Genomic DNA, 17,351 nt, shown 5'->3' with positions numbered 1-17,351 from the left:
AATCCCGAGCTTGTGCGCTTAGTTAGTACTTGGAATGGAGACAGCCAGGGAACACTAGGCGCTGTAAGCCATTGAGTTTAAGGCTCCGATCGTGAAGATTGTAGCTACAGTCATTTAAACACAAGAGGAGATCAAAACTTTAAAAAAATAAACAAATAAACAATAAATGAATAAAAAATAAACAAACAAATAAAAAAACAAACAAACAAAAAACACTGGAAAGCCAGTCATTTATTTTGAGTTGTGAGGCTTTTTAGTTTACAAGCAGCTCTGTAACAAGAGTTACTCTTAGAACAGTCATTACAAATAGTCTGCTACAGCCAACAGTCATTGCTTATAGCCATAGCACTCTTAGGAATCCCGAGCTTGTGCGCTTAGTTAATACTTGGAATGGAGACTGCCAGGGAACACTAGGCGCTGTAAGCTTTTTAGCTTAAGGCTCCGATTGTGAAGATTGTAGCTACAGTCATTTAAACACAAGAGGAGATCAAAACTTTAAAAAAAATAAACAAATAAACAATAAATGAATAAAAAATAAACAAACAAATAAAAAAACAAACAAACAAAAAACACTGGAAAGCCAGTCATTTATTTTGAGTTGTGAGGCTTTTTAGTTTACAAGCAGCTCTGTAACAAGAGTTACTCTTAGAACAGTCATTACAAATAGTCTGCTACAGCCAACAGTCATTGCTTATAGCCATAGCACTCTTAGGAATCCCGAGCTTGTGCGCTTAGTTAATACTTGGAATGGAGACTGCCAGGGAACACTAGGCGCTGTAAGCTTTTTAGCTTAAGGCTCCGATTGTGAAGATTGTAGCTACAGTCATTTAAACACAAGAGGAGATCAAAACTTTAAAAAAATAAACAAATAAACAATAAATGAATAAAAAATAAACAAACAAATAAAAAAACAAACAAACAAAAAACACTGGAAAGCCAGTCATTTATTTTGAGTTGTGAGGCTTTTTAGTTTACAAGCAGCTCTGTAACAAGAGTTACTCTTAGAACAGTCATTACAAATAGTCTGCTACAGCCAACAGTCATTGCTTATGGCCATAGCACTCTTAGGAATCCCGAGCTTGTGCGCTTAGTTAATACTTGGAATGGAGACTGCCAGGGAACACTAGGCGCTGTAAGCTTTTTAGCTTAAGGCTCCGATTGTGAAGATTGTAGCTACCGTCATTTAAACACAAGAGGAGATCAAAACTTTAAAAAAATAAACAAATAAACAATAAATGAATAAAAAATAAACAAACAAATAAAAAAACAAACAAACAAAAAACACTGGAAAGCCAGTCATTTATTTTGAGTTGTGAGGCTTTTTAGTTTACAAGCAGCTCTGTAACAAGAGTTACTCTTAGAACAGTCATTACAAATAGTCTGCTACAGCCAACAGTCATTGCTTATGGCCATAGCACTCTGAGGAATCCCGAGCTTGTGCGCTTAGTTAATATTTGGAATGGAGACTGCCAGGGAACACTAGGCGCTGTAAGCTTTTTAGCTTAAGGCTCCGATTGTGAAGATTGTAGCTACAGTCATTTAAACACAAGAGGAGATCAAAACTTTAAAAAAATAAACAAATAAACAATAAATGAATAAAAAATAAACAAACAAATAAAAAACAAACAAACAAAAAACACTGGAAAGCCAGTCATTTATTTTGAGTTGTGAGGCTTTTTAGTTCACAAGCAGCAAGAGTTGCTCTTAGAACAGTCATTACAAACAGTCTTCTACAGCCAACAGTCATTGCTTATGGCCATAGCACTCTTAGGAATCCCGAGCTTGTGCGCTTAGTTAGTACTTGGAATGGAGACAGCCAGGGAACACTAGGCGCTGTAAGCTTTTTAGCTTAAGGCTCCGATTGTGAAGATTGCAGCTACAGTCATTTAAACACAAGAGGAGATCAAAACTTTAAAAAAATAAACAAATAAACAATAAATGAATAAAAAATAAACAAACAAATAAAAAAACAAACAAACAAAAAACACTGGAAAGCCAGTCATTTATTTTGAGTTGTGAGGCTTTTTAGTTCACAAGCAGCAAGAGTTGCTCTTAGAACAGTCATTACAAACAGTCTTCTACAGCCAACAGTCATTGCTTATGGCCATAGCACTCTTAGGAATCCCGAGCTTGTGCGCTTAGTTAATACTTGGAATGGAGACTGCCAGGGAACACTAGGCGCTGTAAGCCATTGAGTTTAAGGCTCCGATCGTGAAGATTGTAGCTACAGTCATTTAAACACAAGAGGAGATCAAAACTTTTAAAAAATAAACAAATAAACAATAAATGAATAAAAAATAAACAAACAAATAAAAAAACAAACAAACAAAAAACACTGGAAAGCCAGTCATTTATTTTGAGTTGTGAGGCTTTTTAGTTCACAAGCAGCAAGAGTTGCTCTTAGAACAGTCATTACAAACAGTCTTCTACAGCCAACAGTCATTGCTTATGGCCATAGCACTCTTAGGAATCCCGAGCTTGTGCGCTTAGTTAGTACTTGGAATGGAGACAGCCAGGGAACACTAGGCGCTGTAAGCCATTGAGTTTAAGGCTCCGATCGTGAAGATTGTAGCTACAGTCATTTAAACACAAGAGGAGATCAAAACTTTAAAAAAATAAACAAATAAACAATAAATGAATAAAAAATAAACAAACAAATAAAAAAACAAACAAACAAAAACACTGGAAAGCCAGTCATTTATTTTGAGTTGTGAGGCTTTTTAGTTCACAAGCAGCAAGAGTTGCTCTTAGAACAGTCATTACAAACAGTCTTCTACAGCCAACAGTCATTGCTTATGGCCATAGCACTCTTAGGAATCCCGAGCTTGTGCGCTTAGTTAGTACTTGGAATGGAGACAGCCAGGGAACACTAGGCGCTGTAAGCTTTTTAGCTTAAGGCTCCGATTGTGAAGATTGCAGCTACAGTCATTTAAACACAAGAGGAGATCAAAACTTTAAAAAAATAAACAAATAAACAATAAATGAATAAAAAATAAACAAACAAATAAAAAAACAAATAAACAAAAAACATTGGAAAGCCAGTCATTTATTTTGAGTTGTGAGGCTTTTTAGTTCACAAGCAGCAAGAGTTGCTCTTAGAACAGTCATTACAAACAGTCTTCTACAGCCAACAGTCATTGCTTATGGCCATAGCACTCTTAGGAATCCCGAGCTTGTGCGCTTATTTAATACTTGGAATGGAGACTGCCAGGGAACACTAGGCGCTGTAAGCCATTGAGCTTAAGGCTCCGATTGTGAAAATGTAGCTACAGTCATTTAAACACAAGAGGAGATCAAAACTTTTAAAAAATAAACAAATAAACAATAAATGAATAAAAAATAAACAAACAAATAAAAAAACAAACAAACAAAAAACACTGGAAAGCCAGTCATTTATTTTGAGTTGTGAGGCTTTTTAGTTCACAAGCAGCAAGAGTTGCTCTTAGAACAGTCATTACAAACAGTCTTCTACAGCCAACAGTCATTGCTTATGGCCATAGCACTCTTAGGAATCCCGAGCTTGTGCGCTTAGTTAATACTTGGAATGGAGACTGCCAGGGAACACTAGGCGCTGTAAGCCATTGAGCTTAAGGCTCCGATCGTGAAGATTGTAGCTACAGTCATTTAAACACAAGAGGAGATCAAAACTTTAAAAAAATAAACAAATAGAAAATAAATGAGTAAAATGTAAACAAACAAATAAAAAAACAAACAAACAAAAAACACTGGAAAGCCAGTCATTTATTTTGAGTTGTGAGGCTTTTTAGTTTACAAGCAGCTCTGTAACAAGAGTTACTCTTAGAACAGTCATTACAAATAGTCTGCTACAGCCAACAGTCATTGCTTATAGCCATAGCACTCTTAGGAATCCCGAGCTTGTGCGCTTAGTTAATACTTGGAATGGAGACTGCCAGGGAACACTAGGCGCTGTAAGCTTTTTAGCTTAAGGCTCCGATTGTGAAGATTGTAGCTACAGTCATTTAAACACAAGAGGAGATCAAAAGTTTTTAAAAATAAACAAACAAACAATAAATGAATAAAAAATAAACAAACAAATAAAAAAACAAACAAACAAAAAACACTGGAAAGCCAGTCATTTATTTTGAGTTGTGAGGCTTTTTAGTTTACAAGCAGCTCTGTAACAAGAGTTACTCTTAGAACAGTCATTACAAATAGTCTGCTACAGCCAACAGTCATTGCTTATGGCCATAGCACTCTTAGGAATCCCGAGCTTGTGCGCTTAGTTAATACTTGGAATGGAGACTGCCAGGGAACACTAGGCGCTGTAAGCCATTGAGCTTAAGGCTCCGATCGTGAAGATTGTAGCTACAGTCATTTAAACACAAGAGGAGATCAAAACTTTAAAAAAATAAACAAATAAAAAATAAATGAGTAAAATATAAACAAACAAATAAAAAAACAAACAAACAAAAAACACTGGAAAGCCAGTCATTTATTTTGAGTTGTGAGGCTTTTTAGTTTACAAGCAGCTCTGTAACAAGAGTTACTCTTAGAACAGTCATTACAAATAGTCTGCTACAGCCAACAGTCATTGCTTATAGCCATAGCACTCTTAGGAATCCCGAGCTTGTGCGCTTAGTTAATACTTGGAATGGAGACTGCCAGGGAACACTAGGCGCTGTAAGCTTTTTAGCTTAAGGCTCCGATTGTGAAGATTGTAGCTACAGTCATTTAAACACAAGAGGAGATCAAAACTTTAAAAAAATAAACAAATAAACAATAAATGAATAAAAAATAAACAAACAAATAAAAAAACAAACAAACAAAAAACACTGGAAAGCCAGTCATTTATTTTGAGTTGTGAGGCTTTTTAGTTTACAAGCAGCTCTGTAACAAGAGTTACTCTTAGAACAGTCATTACAAATAGTCTGCTACAGCCAACAGTCATTGCTTATAGCCATAGCACTCTTAGGAATCCCGAGCTTGTGCGCTTAGTTAATACTTGGAATGGAGACTGCCAGGGAACACTAGGCGCTGTAAGCTTTTTAGCTTAAGGCTCCGATTGTGAAGATTGTAGCTACAGTCATTTAAACACAAGAGGAGATCAAAACTTTAAAAAAATAAACAAATAAACAATAAATGAATAAAAAATAAACAAACAAATAAAAAAACAAACAAACAAAAAACACTGGAAAGCCAGTCATTTATTTTGAGTTGTGAGGCTTTTTAGTTTACAAGCAGCTCTGTAACAAGAGTTACTCTTAGAACAGTCATTACAAATAGTCTGCTACAGCCAACAGTCATTGCTTATGGCCATAGCACTCTTAGGAATCCCGAGCTTGTGCGCTTAGTTAATACTTGGAATGGAGACTGCCAGGGAACACTAGGCGCTGTAAGCCATTGAGCTTAAGGCTCCGATCGTGAAGATTGTAGCTACAGTCATTTAAACACAAGAGGAGATCAAAACTTTAAAAAAATAAACAAATAAAAAATAAATGAGTAAAATATAAACAAACAAATAAAAAAACAAACAAACAAAAAACACTGGAAAGCCAGTCATTTATTTTGAGTTGTGAGGCTTTTTAGTTTACAAGCAGCTCTGTAACAAGAGTTACTCTTAGAACAGTCATTACAAATAGTCTGCTACAGCCAACAGTCATTGCTTATAGCCATAGCACTCTTAGGAATCCCGAGCTTGTGCGCTTAGTTAATACTTGGAATGGAGACTGCCAGGGAACACTAGGCGCTGTAAGCTTTTTAGCTTAAGGCTCCGATTGTGAAGATTGTAGCTACAGTCATTTAAACACAAGAGGAGATCAAAACTTTAAAAAAATAAACAAATAAACAATAAATGAATAAAAAATAAACAAACAAATAAAAAAACAAACAAACAAAAAACACTGGAAAGCCAGTCATTTATTTTGAGTTGTGAGGCTTTTTAGTTTACAAGCAGCTCTGTAACAAGAGTTACTCTTAGAACAGTCATTACAAATAGTCTGCTACAGCCAACAGTCATTGCTTATAGCCATAGCACTCTTAGGAATCCCGAGCTTGTGCGCTTAGTTAATACTTGGAATGGAGACTGCCAGGGAACACTAGGCGCTGTAAGCTTTTTAGCTTAAGGCTCCGATTGTGAAGATTGTAGCTACAGTCATTTAAACACAAGAGGAGATCAAAACTTTAAAAAAATAAACAAATAAACAATAAATGAATAAAAAATAAACAAACAAATAAAAAAACAAACAAACAAAAAACACTGGAAAGCCAGTCATTTATTTTGAGTTGTGAGGCTTTTTAGTTTACAAGCAGCTCTGTAACAAGAGTTACTCTTAGAACAGTCATTACAAATAGTCTGCTACAGCCAACAGTCATTGCTTATAGCCATAGCACTCTTAGGAATCCCGAGCTTGTGCGCTTAGTTAATACTTGGAATGGAGACTGCCAGGGAACACTAGGCGCTGTAAGCTTTTTAGCTTAAGGCTCCGATTGTGAAGATTGTAGCTACAGTCATTTAAACACAAGAGGAGATCAAAACTTTAAAAAAATAAACAAATAAACAATAAATGAATAAAAAATAAACAAACAAATAAAAAAACAAACAAACAAAAAACACTGGAAAGCCAGTCATTTATTTTGAGTTGTGAGGCTTTTTAGTTTACAAGCAGCTCTGTAACAAGAGTTACTCTTAGAACAGTCATTACAAATAGTCTGCTACAGCCAACAGTCATTGCTTATAGCCATAGCACTCTTAGGAATCCCGAGCTTGTGCGCTTAGTTAATACTTGGAATGGAGACTGCCAGGGAACACTAGGCGCTGTAAGCTTTTTAGCTTAAGGCTCCGATTGTGAAGATTGTAGCTACAGTCATTTAAACACAAGAGGAGATCAAAACTTTAAAAAAATAAACAAATAAACAATAAATGAATAAAAAATAAACAAACAAATAAAAAAACAAACAAACAAAAAACACTGGAAAGCCAGTCATTTATTTTGAGTTGTGAGGCTTTTTAGTTTACAAGCAGCTCTGTAACAAGAGTTACTCTTAGAACAGTCATTACAAATAGTCTGCTACAGCCAACAGTCATTGCTTATGGCCATAGCACTCTTAGGAATCCCGAGCTTGTGCGCTTAGTTAATACTTGGAATGGAGACTGCCAGGGAACACTAGGCGCTGTAAGCTTTTTAGCTTAAGGCTCCGATTGTGAAGATTGTAGCTACAGTCATTTAAACACAAGAGGAGATCAAAACTTTAAAAAAATAAACAAATAAACAATAAATGAATAAAAAATAAACAAACAAATAAAAAAACAAACAAACAAAAAACACTGGAAAGCCAGTCATTTATTTTGAGTTGTGAGGCTTTTTAGTTTACAAGCAGCTCTGTAACAAGAGTTACTCTTAGAACAGTCATTACAAATAGTCTGCTACAGCCAACAGTCATTGCTTATGGCCATAGCACTCTTAGGAATCCCGAGCTTGTGCGCTTAGTTAATATTTGGAATGGAGACTGCCAGGGAACACTAGGCGCTGTAAGCTTTTTAGCTTAAGGCTCCGATTGTGAAGATTGTAGCTACAGTCATTTAAACACAAGAGGAGATCAAAACTTTAAAAAAATAAACAAATAAACAATAAATGAATAAAAAATAAACAAACAAATAAAAAAACAAACAAACAAAAAACACTGGAAAGCCAGTCATTTATTTTGAGTTGTGAGGCTTTTTAGTTCACAAGCAGCAAGAGTTGCTCTTAGAACAGTCATTACAAACAGTCTTCTACAGCCAACAGTCATTGCTTATGGCCATAGCACTCTTAGGAATCCCGAGCTTGTGCGCTTAGTTAGTACTTGGAATGGAGACAGCCAGGGAACACTAGGCGCTGTAAGCTTTTTAGCTTAAGGCTCCTATTGTGAAGATTGCAGCTACAGTCATTTAAACACAAGAGGAGATCAAAACTTTAAAAAAATAAACAAATAAACAATAAATGAATAAAAAATAAACAAACAAATAAAAAAACAAACAAACAAAAAACACTGGAAAGCCAGTCATTTATTTTGAGTTGTGAGGCTTTTTAGTTCACAAGCAGCAAGAGTTGCTCTTAGAACAGTCATTACAAACAGTCTTCTACAGCCAACAGTCATTGCTTATGGCCATAGCACTCTTAGGAATCCCGAGCTTGTGCGCTTAGTTAATACTTGGAATGGAGACTGCCAGGGAACACTAGGCGCTGTAAGCCATTGAGTTTAAGGCTCCGATCGTGAAGATTGTAGCTACAGTCATTTAAACACAAGAGGAGATCAAAACTTTTAAAAAATAAACAAATAAACAATAAATGAATAAAAAATAAACAAACAAATAAAAAAACAAACAAACAAAAACACTGGAAAGCCAGTCATTTATTTTGAGTTGTGAGGCTTTTTAGTTCACAAGCAGCAAGAGTTGCTCTTAGAACAGTCATTACAAACAGTCTTCTACAGCCAACAGTCATTGCTTATGGCCATAGCACTCTTAGGAATCCCGAGCTTGTGCGCTTAGTTAGTACTTGGAATGGAGACAGCCAGGGAACACTAGGCGCTGTAAGCTTTTTAGCTTAAGGCTCCGATTGTGAAGATTGCAGCTACAGTCATTTAAACACAAGAGGAGATCAAAACTTTAAAAAAATAAACAAATAAACAATAAATGAATAAAAAATAAACAAACAAATAAAAAAACAAATAAACAAAAAACATTGGAAAGCCAGTCATTTATTTTGAGTTGTGAGGCTTTTTAGTTCACAAGCAGCAAGAGTTGCTCTTAGAACAGTCATTACAAACAGTCTTCTACAGCCAACAGTCATTGCTTATGGCCATAGCACTCTTAGGAATCCCGAGCTTGTGCGCTTAGTTAGTACTTGGAATGGAGACAGCCAGGAAACACTAGGCGCTGTAAGCCATTGAGTTTAAGGCTCCGATCGTGAAGATTGTAGCTACAGTCATTTAAACACAAGAGGAGATCAAAACTTTAAAAAAATAAACAAATAAACAATAAATGAATAAAAAATAAACAAACAAATAAAAAAACAAACAAACAAAAAACACTGGAAAGCCAGTCATTTATTTTGAGTTGTGAGGCTTTTTAGTTTACAAGCAGCTCTGTAACAAGAGTTACTCTTAGAACAATCATTACAAATTGTCTTCTACAGCCAACAGTCATTGCTTATGGCCATAGCACTCTTAGGAATCCCGAGCTTGTGCGCTTAGTTAATACTTGGAATGGAGACTGCCAGGGAACACTAGGCGCTGTAAGCCATTGAGCTTAAGGCTCCGATTGTGAAAATGTAGCTACAGTCATTTAAACACAAGAGGAGATCAAAACTTTTAAAAAATAAACAAATAAACAATAAATGAATAAAAAATAAACAAACAAATAAAAAAACAAACAAACAAAAAACACTGGAAAGCCAGTCATTTATTTTGAGTTGTGAGGCTTTTTAGTTCACAAGCAGCAAGAGTTGCTCTTAGAACAGTCATTACAAACAGTCTTCTACAGCCAACAGTCATTGCTTATGGCCATAGCACTCTTAGGAATCCCGAGCTTGTGCGCTTAGTTAATACTTGGAATGGAGACTGCCAGGGAACACTAGGCGCTGTAAGCCATTGAGTTTAAGGCTCCGATCGTGAAGATTGTAGCTACAGTCATTTAAACACAAGAGGAGATCAAAACTTTAAAAAAATAAACAAATAAACAATAAATGAATAAAAAATAAACAAACAAATAAAAAAACAAACAAACAAAAACACTGGAAAGCCAGTCATTTATTTTGAGTTGTGAGGCTTTTTAGTTCACAAGCAGCAAGAGTTGCTCTTAGAACAGTCATTACAAACAGTCTTCTACAGCCAACAGTCATTGCTTATGGCCATAGCACTCTTAGGAATCCCGAGCTTGTGCGCTTAGTTAGTACTAAGAATGGAGACAGCCAGGGAACACTAGGCGCTGTAAGCTTTTTAGCTTAAGGCTCCGATTGTGAAGATTGCAGCTACAGTCATTTAAACACAAGAGGAGATCAAAACTTTAAAAAAATAAACAAATAAACAATAAATGAATAAAAAATAAACAAACAAATAAAAAAACAAATGAACAAAAAACATTGGAAAGCCAGTCATTTATTTTGAGTTGTGAGGCTTTTTAGTTTACAAGCAGCTCTGTAACAAGAGTTACTCTTAGAACAATCATTACAAATTGTCTTCTACAGCCAACAGTCATTGCTTATGGCCATAGCACTCTTAGGAATCCCGAGCTTGTGCGCTTAGTTAATACTTGGAATGGAGACTGCCAGGGAACACTAGGCGCTGTAAGCCATTGTGCTTAAGGCTCCGATTGTGAAAATGTAGCTACAGTCATTTAAACACAAGAGGAGATCAAAACTTTTAAAAAATAAACAAATAAACAATAAATGAATAAAAAATAAACAAACAAATAAAAAAACAAACAAACAAAAAACACTGGAAAGCCAGTCATTTATTTTGAGTTGTGAGGCTTTTTAGTTCACAAGCAGCAAGAGTTGCTCTTAGAACAGTCATTACAAACAGTCTTCTACAGCCAACAGTCATTGCTTATGGCCATAGCACTCTTAGGAATCCCGAGCTTGTGCGCTTAGTTAATACTTGGAATGGAGACTGCCAGGGAACACTAGGCGCTGTAAGCCATTGAGCTTAAGGCTCCGATTGTGAAAATGTAGCTACAGTCATTTAAACACAAGAGGAGATCAAAACTTTTAAAAAATAAACAAATAAACAATAAATGAATAAAAAATAAACAAACAAATAAAAAAACAAACAAACAAAAAACACTGGAAAGCCAGTCATTTATTTTGAGTTGTGAGGCTTTTTAGTTCACAAGCAGCAAGAGTTGCTCTTAGAACAGTCATTACAAACAGTCTTCTACAGCCAACAGTCATTGCTTATGGCCATAGCACTCTTAGGAATCCCGAGCTTGTGCGCTTAGTTAATACTTGGAATGGAGACTGCCAGGGAACACTAGGCGCTGTAAGCCATTGAGTTTAAGGCTCCGATCGTGAAGATTGTAGCTACAGTCATTTAAACACAAGAGGAGATCAAAACTTTAAAAAAATAAACAAATAAACAATAAATGAATAAAAAATAAACAAACAAATAAAAAAACAAACAAACAAAAACACTGGAAAGCCAGTCATTTATTTTGAGTTGTGAGGCTTTTTAGTTCACAAGCAGCAAGAGTTGCTCTTAGAACAGTCATTACAAACAGTCTTCTACAGCCAACAGTCATTGCTTATGGCCATAGCACTCTTAGGAATCCCGAGCTTGTGCGCTTAGTTAGTACTAAGAATGGAGACAGCCAGGGAACACTAGGCGCTGTAAGCTTTTTAGCTTAAGGCTCCGATTGTGAAGATTGCAGCTACAGTCATTTAAACACAAGAGGAGATCAAAACTTTAAAAAAATAAACAAATAAACAATAAATGAATAAAAAATAAACAAACAAATAAAAAAACAAATGAACAAAAAACATTGGAAAGCCAGTCATTTATTTTGAGTTGTGAGGCTTTTTAGTTTACAAGCAGCTCTGTAACAAGAGTTACTCTTAGAACAATCATTACAAATTGTCTTCTACAGCCAACAGTCATTGCTTATGGCCATAGCACTCTTAGGAATCCCGAGCTTGTGCGCTTAGTTAATACTTGGAATGGAGACTGCCAGGGAACACTAGGCGCTGTAAGCCATTGAGCTTAAGGCTCCGATTGTGAAAATGTAGCTACAGTCATTTAAACACAAGAGGAGATCAAAACTTTTAAAAAATAAACAAATAAACAATAAATGAATAAAAAATAAACAAACAAATAAAAAAACAAACAAACAAAAAACACTGGAAAGCCAGTCATTTATTTTGAGTTGTGAGGCTTTTTAGTTCACAAGCAGCAAGAGTTGCTCTTAGAACAGTCATTACAAACAGTCTTCTACAGCCAACAGTCATTGCTTATGGCCATAGCACTCTTAGGAATCCCGAGCTTGTGCGCTTAGTTAATACTTGGAATGGAGACTGCCAGGGAACACTAGGCGCTGTAAGCCATTGAGTTTAAGGCTCCGATCGTGAAGATTGTAGCTACAGTCATTTAAACACAAGAGGAGATCAAAACTTTAAAAAAATAAACAAATAAACAATAAATGAATAAAAAATAAACAAACAAATAAAAAAACAAACAAACAAAAACACTGGAAAGCCAGTCATTTATTTTGAGTTGTGAGGCTTTTTAGTTCACAAGCAGCAAGAGTTGCTCTTAGAACAGTCATTACAAACAGTCTTCTACAGCCAACAGTCATTGCTTATGGCCATAGCACTCTTAGGAATCCCGAGCTTGTGCGCTTAGTTAGTACTAAGAATGGAGACAGCCAGGGAACACTAGGCGCTGTAAGCTTTTTAGCTTAAGGCTCCGATTGTGAAGATTGCAGCTACAGTCATTTAAACACAAGAGGAGATCAAAACTTTAAAAAAATAAACAAATAAACAATAAATGAATAAAAAATAAACAAACAAATAAAAAAACAAATGAACAAAAAACATTGGAAAGCCAGTCATTTATTTTGAGTTGTGAGGCTTTTTAGTTTACAAGCAGCTCTGTAACAAGAGTTACTCTTAGAACAATCATTACAAATTGTCTTCTACAGCCAACAGTCATTGCTTATGGCCATAGCACTCTTAGGAATCCCGAGCTTGTGCGCTTAGTTAATACTTGGAATGGAGACTGCCAGGGAACACTAGGCGCTGTAAGCCATTGTGCTTAAGGCTCCGATTGTGAAAATGTAGCTACAGTCATTTAAACACAAGAGGAGATCAAAACTTTTAAAAAATAAACAAATAAACAATAAATGAATAAAAAATAAACAAACAAATAAAAAAACAAACAAACAAAAAACACTGGAAAGCCAGTCATTTATTTTGAGTTGTGAGGCTTTTTAGTTCACAAGCAGCAAGAGTTGCTCTTAGAACAGTCATTACAAACAGTCTTCTACAGCCAACAGTCATTGCTTATGGCCATAGCACTCTTAGGAATCCCGAGCTTGTGCGCTTAGTTAATACTTGGAATGGAGACTGCCAGGGAACACTAGGCGCTGTAAGCCATTGAGCTTAAGGCTCCGATTGTGAAAATGTAGCTACAGTCATTTAAACACAAGAGGAGATCAAAACTTTTAAAAAATAAACAAATAAACAATAAATGAATAAAAAATAAACAAACAAATAAAAAAACAAACAAACAAAAAACACTGGAAAGCCAGTCATTTATTTTGAGTTGTGAGGCTTTTTAGTTTACAAGCAGCTCTGTAACAAGAGTTACTCTTAGAACAATCATTACAAATTGTCTTCTACAGCCAACAGTCATTGCTTATGGCCATAGCACTCTTAGGAATCCCGAGCTTGTGCGCTTAGTTAATACTTGGAATGGAGACTGCCAGGGAACACTAGGCGCTGTAAGCCATTGTGCTTAAGGCTCCGATTGTGAAAATGTAGCTACAGTCATTTAAACACAAGAGGAGATCAAAACTTTTAAAAAATAAACAAATAAACAATAAATGAATAAAAAATAAACAAACAAATAAAAAAACAAACAAACAAAAAACACTGGAAAGCCAGTCATTTATTTTGAGTTGTGAGGCTTTTTAGTTCACAAGCAGCAAGAGTTGCTCTTAGAACAGTCATTACAAACAGTCTTCTACAGCCAACAGTCATTGCTTATGGCCATAGCACTCTTAGGAATCCCGAGCTTGTGCGCTTAGTTAATACTTGGAATGGAGACTGCCAGGGAACACTAGGCGCTGTAAGCCATTGAGCTTAAGGCTCCGATTGTGAAAATGTAGCTACAGTCATTTAAACACAAGAGGAGATCAAAACTTTTAAAAAATAAACAAATAAACAATAAATGAATAAAAAATAAACAAACAAATAAAAAAACAAACAAACAAAAAACACTGGAAAGCCAGTCATTTATTTTGAGTTGTGAGGCTTTTTAGTTCACAAGCAGCAAGAGTTGCTCTTAGAACAGTCATTACAAACAGTCTTCTACAGCCAACAGTCATTGCTTATGGCCATAGCACTCTTAGGAATCCCGAGCTTGTGCGCTTAGTTAATACTTGGAATGGAGACTGCCAGGGAACACTAGGCGCTGTAAGCCATTGAGTTTAAGGCTCCGATCGTGAAGATTGTAGCTACAGTCATTTAAACACAAGAGGAGATCAAAACTTTAAAAAAATAAACAAATAAACAATAAATGAATAAAAAATAAACAAACAAATAAAAAAACAAACAAACAAAAACACTGGAAAGCCAGTCATTTATTTTGAGTTGTGAGGCTTTTTAGTTCACAAGCAGCAAGAGTTGCTCTTAGAACAGTCATTACAAACAGTCTTCTACAGCCAACAGTCATTGCTTATGGCCATAGCACTCTTAGGAATCCCGAGCTTGTGCGCTTAGTTAGTACTAAGAATGGAGACAGCCAGGGAACACTAGGCGCTGTAAGCTTTTTAGCTTAAGGCTCCGATTGTGAAGATTGCAGCTACAGTCATTTAAACACAAGAGGAGATCAAAACTTTAAAAAAATAAACAAATAAACAATAAATGAATAAAAAATAAACAAACAAATAAAAAAACAAATGAACAAAAAACATTGGAAAGCCAGTCATTTATTTTGAGTTGTGAGGCTTTTTAGTTTACAAGCAGCTCTGTAACAAGAGTTACTCTTAGAACAATCATTACAAATTGTCTTCTACAGCCAACAGTCATTGCTTATGGCCATAGCACTCTTAGGAATCCCGAGCTTGTGCGCTTAGTTAATACTTGGAATGGAGACTGCCAGGGAACACTAGGCGCTGTAAGCCATTGTGCTTAAGGCTCCGATTGTGAAAATGTAGCTACAGTCATTTAAACACAAGAGGAGATCAAAACTTTTAAAAAATAAACAAATAAACAATAAATGAATAAAAAATAAACAAACAAATAAAAAAACAAACAAACAAAAAACACTGGAAAGCCAGTCATTTATTTTGAGTTGTGAGGCTTTTTAGTTCACAAGCAGCAAGAGTTGCTCTTAGAACAGTCATTACAAACAGTCTTCTACAGCCAACAGTCATTGCTTATGGCCATAGCACTCTTAGGAATCCCGAGCTTGTGCGCTTAGTTAATACTTGGAATGGAGACTGCCAGGGAACACTAGGCGCTGTAAGCCATTGAGTTTAAGGCTCCGATCGTGAAGATTGTAGCTACAGTCATTTAAACACAAGAGGAGATCAAAACTTTTAAAAAATAAACAAATAAACAATAAATGAATAAAAAATAAACAAACAAATAAAAAAACAAACAAACAAAAAACACTGGAAAGCCAGTCATTTATTTTGAGTTGTGAGGCTTTTTAGTTTACAAGCAGCTCTGTAACAAGAGTTACTCTTAGAACAGTCATTACAAATAGTCTGCTACAGCCAACAGTCACTGCTTATGGCCATAGCACTCTTAGGAATCCCGAGCTTGTGCGCTTAGTTAATATTTGGAATGGAGACTGCCAGGGAACACTAGGCGCTGTAAGCTTTTTAGCTTAAGGCTCCGATTGTGAAGATTGTAGCTACAGTCATTTAAACACAAGAGGAGATCAAAACTTTAAAAAAATAAACAAATAAACAATAAATGAATAAAAAATAAACAAACAAATAAAAAAACAAACAAACAAAAAACACTGGAAAGCCAGTCATTTATTTTGAGTTGTGAGGCTTTTTAGTTTACAAGCAGCTCTGTAACAAGAGTTACTCTTAGAACAATCATTACAAATTGTCTTCTACAGCCAACAGTCATTGCTTATGGCCATAGCACTCTTAGGAATCCCGAGCTTGTGCGCTTAGTTAATACTTGGAATGGAGACTGCCAGGGAACACTAGGCGCTGTAAGCCATTGAGCTTAAGGCTCCGATTGTGAAAATGTAGCTACAGTCATTTAAACACAAGAGGAGATCAAAACTTTTAAAAAATAAACAAATAAACAATAAATGAATAAAAAATAAACAAACAAATAAAAAAACAAACAAACAAAAAACACTGGAAAGCCAGTCATTTATTTTGAGTTGTGAGGCTTTTTAGTTCACAAGCAGCAAGAGTTGCTCTTAGAACAGTCATTACAAACAGTCTTCTACAGCCAACAGTCATTGCTTATGGCCATAGCACTCTTAGGAATCCCGAGCTTGTGCGCTTAGTTAATACTTGGAATGGAGACTGCCAGGGAACACTAGGCGCTGTAAGCCATTGAGCTTAAGGCTCCGATTGTGTAAATGTAGCTACAGTCATTTAAACACAAGAGGAGATCAAAAATTTAAAAAAAATAAACAAATAAACAATAAATGAATAAAAAATAAACAAACAAATAAAAAAACAAACAAACAAAAAGCACTGGAAAGCCAGTCATTTATTTTGAGTTGTGAGGCTTTTTAGTTTACAAGCAGCTCTGTAACAAGAGTTACTCTTAGAACAATCATTACAAATTGTCTTCAACAGCCAACAGTCATTGCTTATGGCCATAGCACTCTTAGGAATCCCGAGCTTGTGCGCTTAGTTAATACTTGGAATGGAGACTGCCAGGGAACACTAGGCGCTGTAAGCCATTGAGCTTAAGGCTCCGATTGTGAAAATGTAGCTACAGTCATTTAAACACAAGAGGAGATCAAAACTTTAAGAAAATAAACAAATAAACAATAAATGAATAAAAAATAAACAAACAAATAAAAAAACAAACAAACAAAAAACACTGGAAAGCCAGTCATTTATTTTGAGTTGTGAGGCTTTTTAGTTCACAAGCAGCAAGAGTTGCTCTTAGAACAGTCATTACAAATAGTCTTCTACAGCCAACAGTCATTGCTTATGGCCATAGCACTCTTAGGAATCCCGAGCTTGTGCGCTTAGTTAATATTTGGAATGGAGACTGCCAGGGAACACTAGGCGCTGTAAGCTTTTTAGCTTAAGGCTCCGATTGTGAAGATTGTAGCTACAGTCATTTAAACACAAGAGGAGATCAAAACTTTTAAAAAATAAACAAATAAACAATAAATGAATAAAAAATAAACAAACAAATAAAAAAACAAACAAACAAAAAACACTGGAAAGCCAGTCATTTATTTTGAGTTGTGAGGCTTTTTAGTTCACAAGCAGCAAGAGTTGCTCTTAGAACAGTCATTACAAACAGTCTTCTACAGCCAACAGTCATTGCTTATGGCCATAGCACTCTTAGGAATCCCGAGCTTGTGCGCTTAGTTAATACTTGGAATGGAGACTGCCAGGGAACACTAGGCGCTGTAAGCCATTGAGCTTAAGGCTCCGATTGTGTAAATGTAGCTACAGTCATTTAAACACAAGA

This window comes from Hoplias malabaricus, chromosome 9, assembly GCF_029633855.1.
Source record: "Hoplias malabaricus isolate fHopMal1 chromosome 9, fHopMal1.hap1, whole genome shotgun sequence".
NCBI lineage: Eukaryota > Metazoa > Chordata > Actinopteri > Characiformes > Erythrinidae > Hoplias > Hoplias malabaricus.
The sequence above is the reverse complement of the archived record's forward strand: the minus strand, read 5'-3'. Positions refer to the sequence as shown.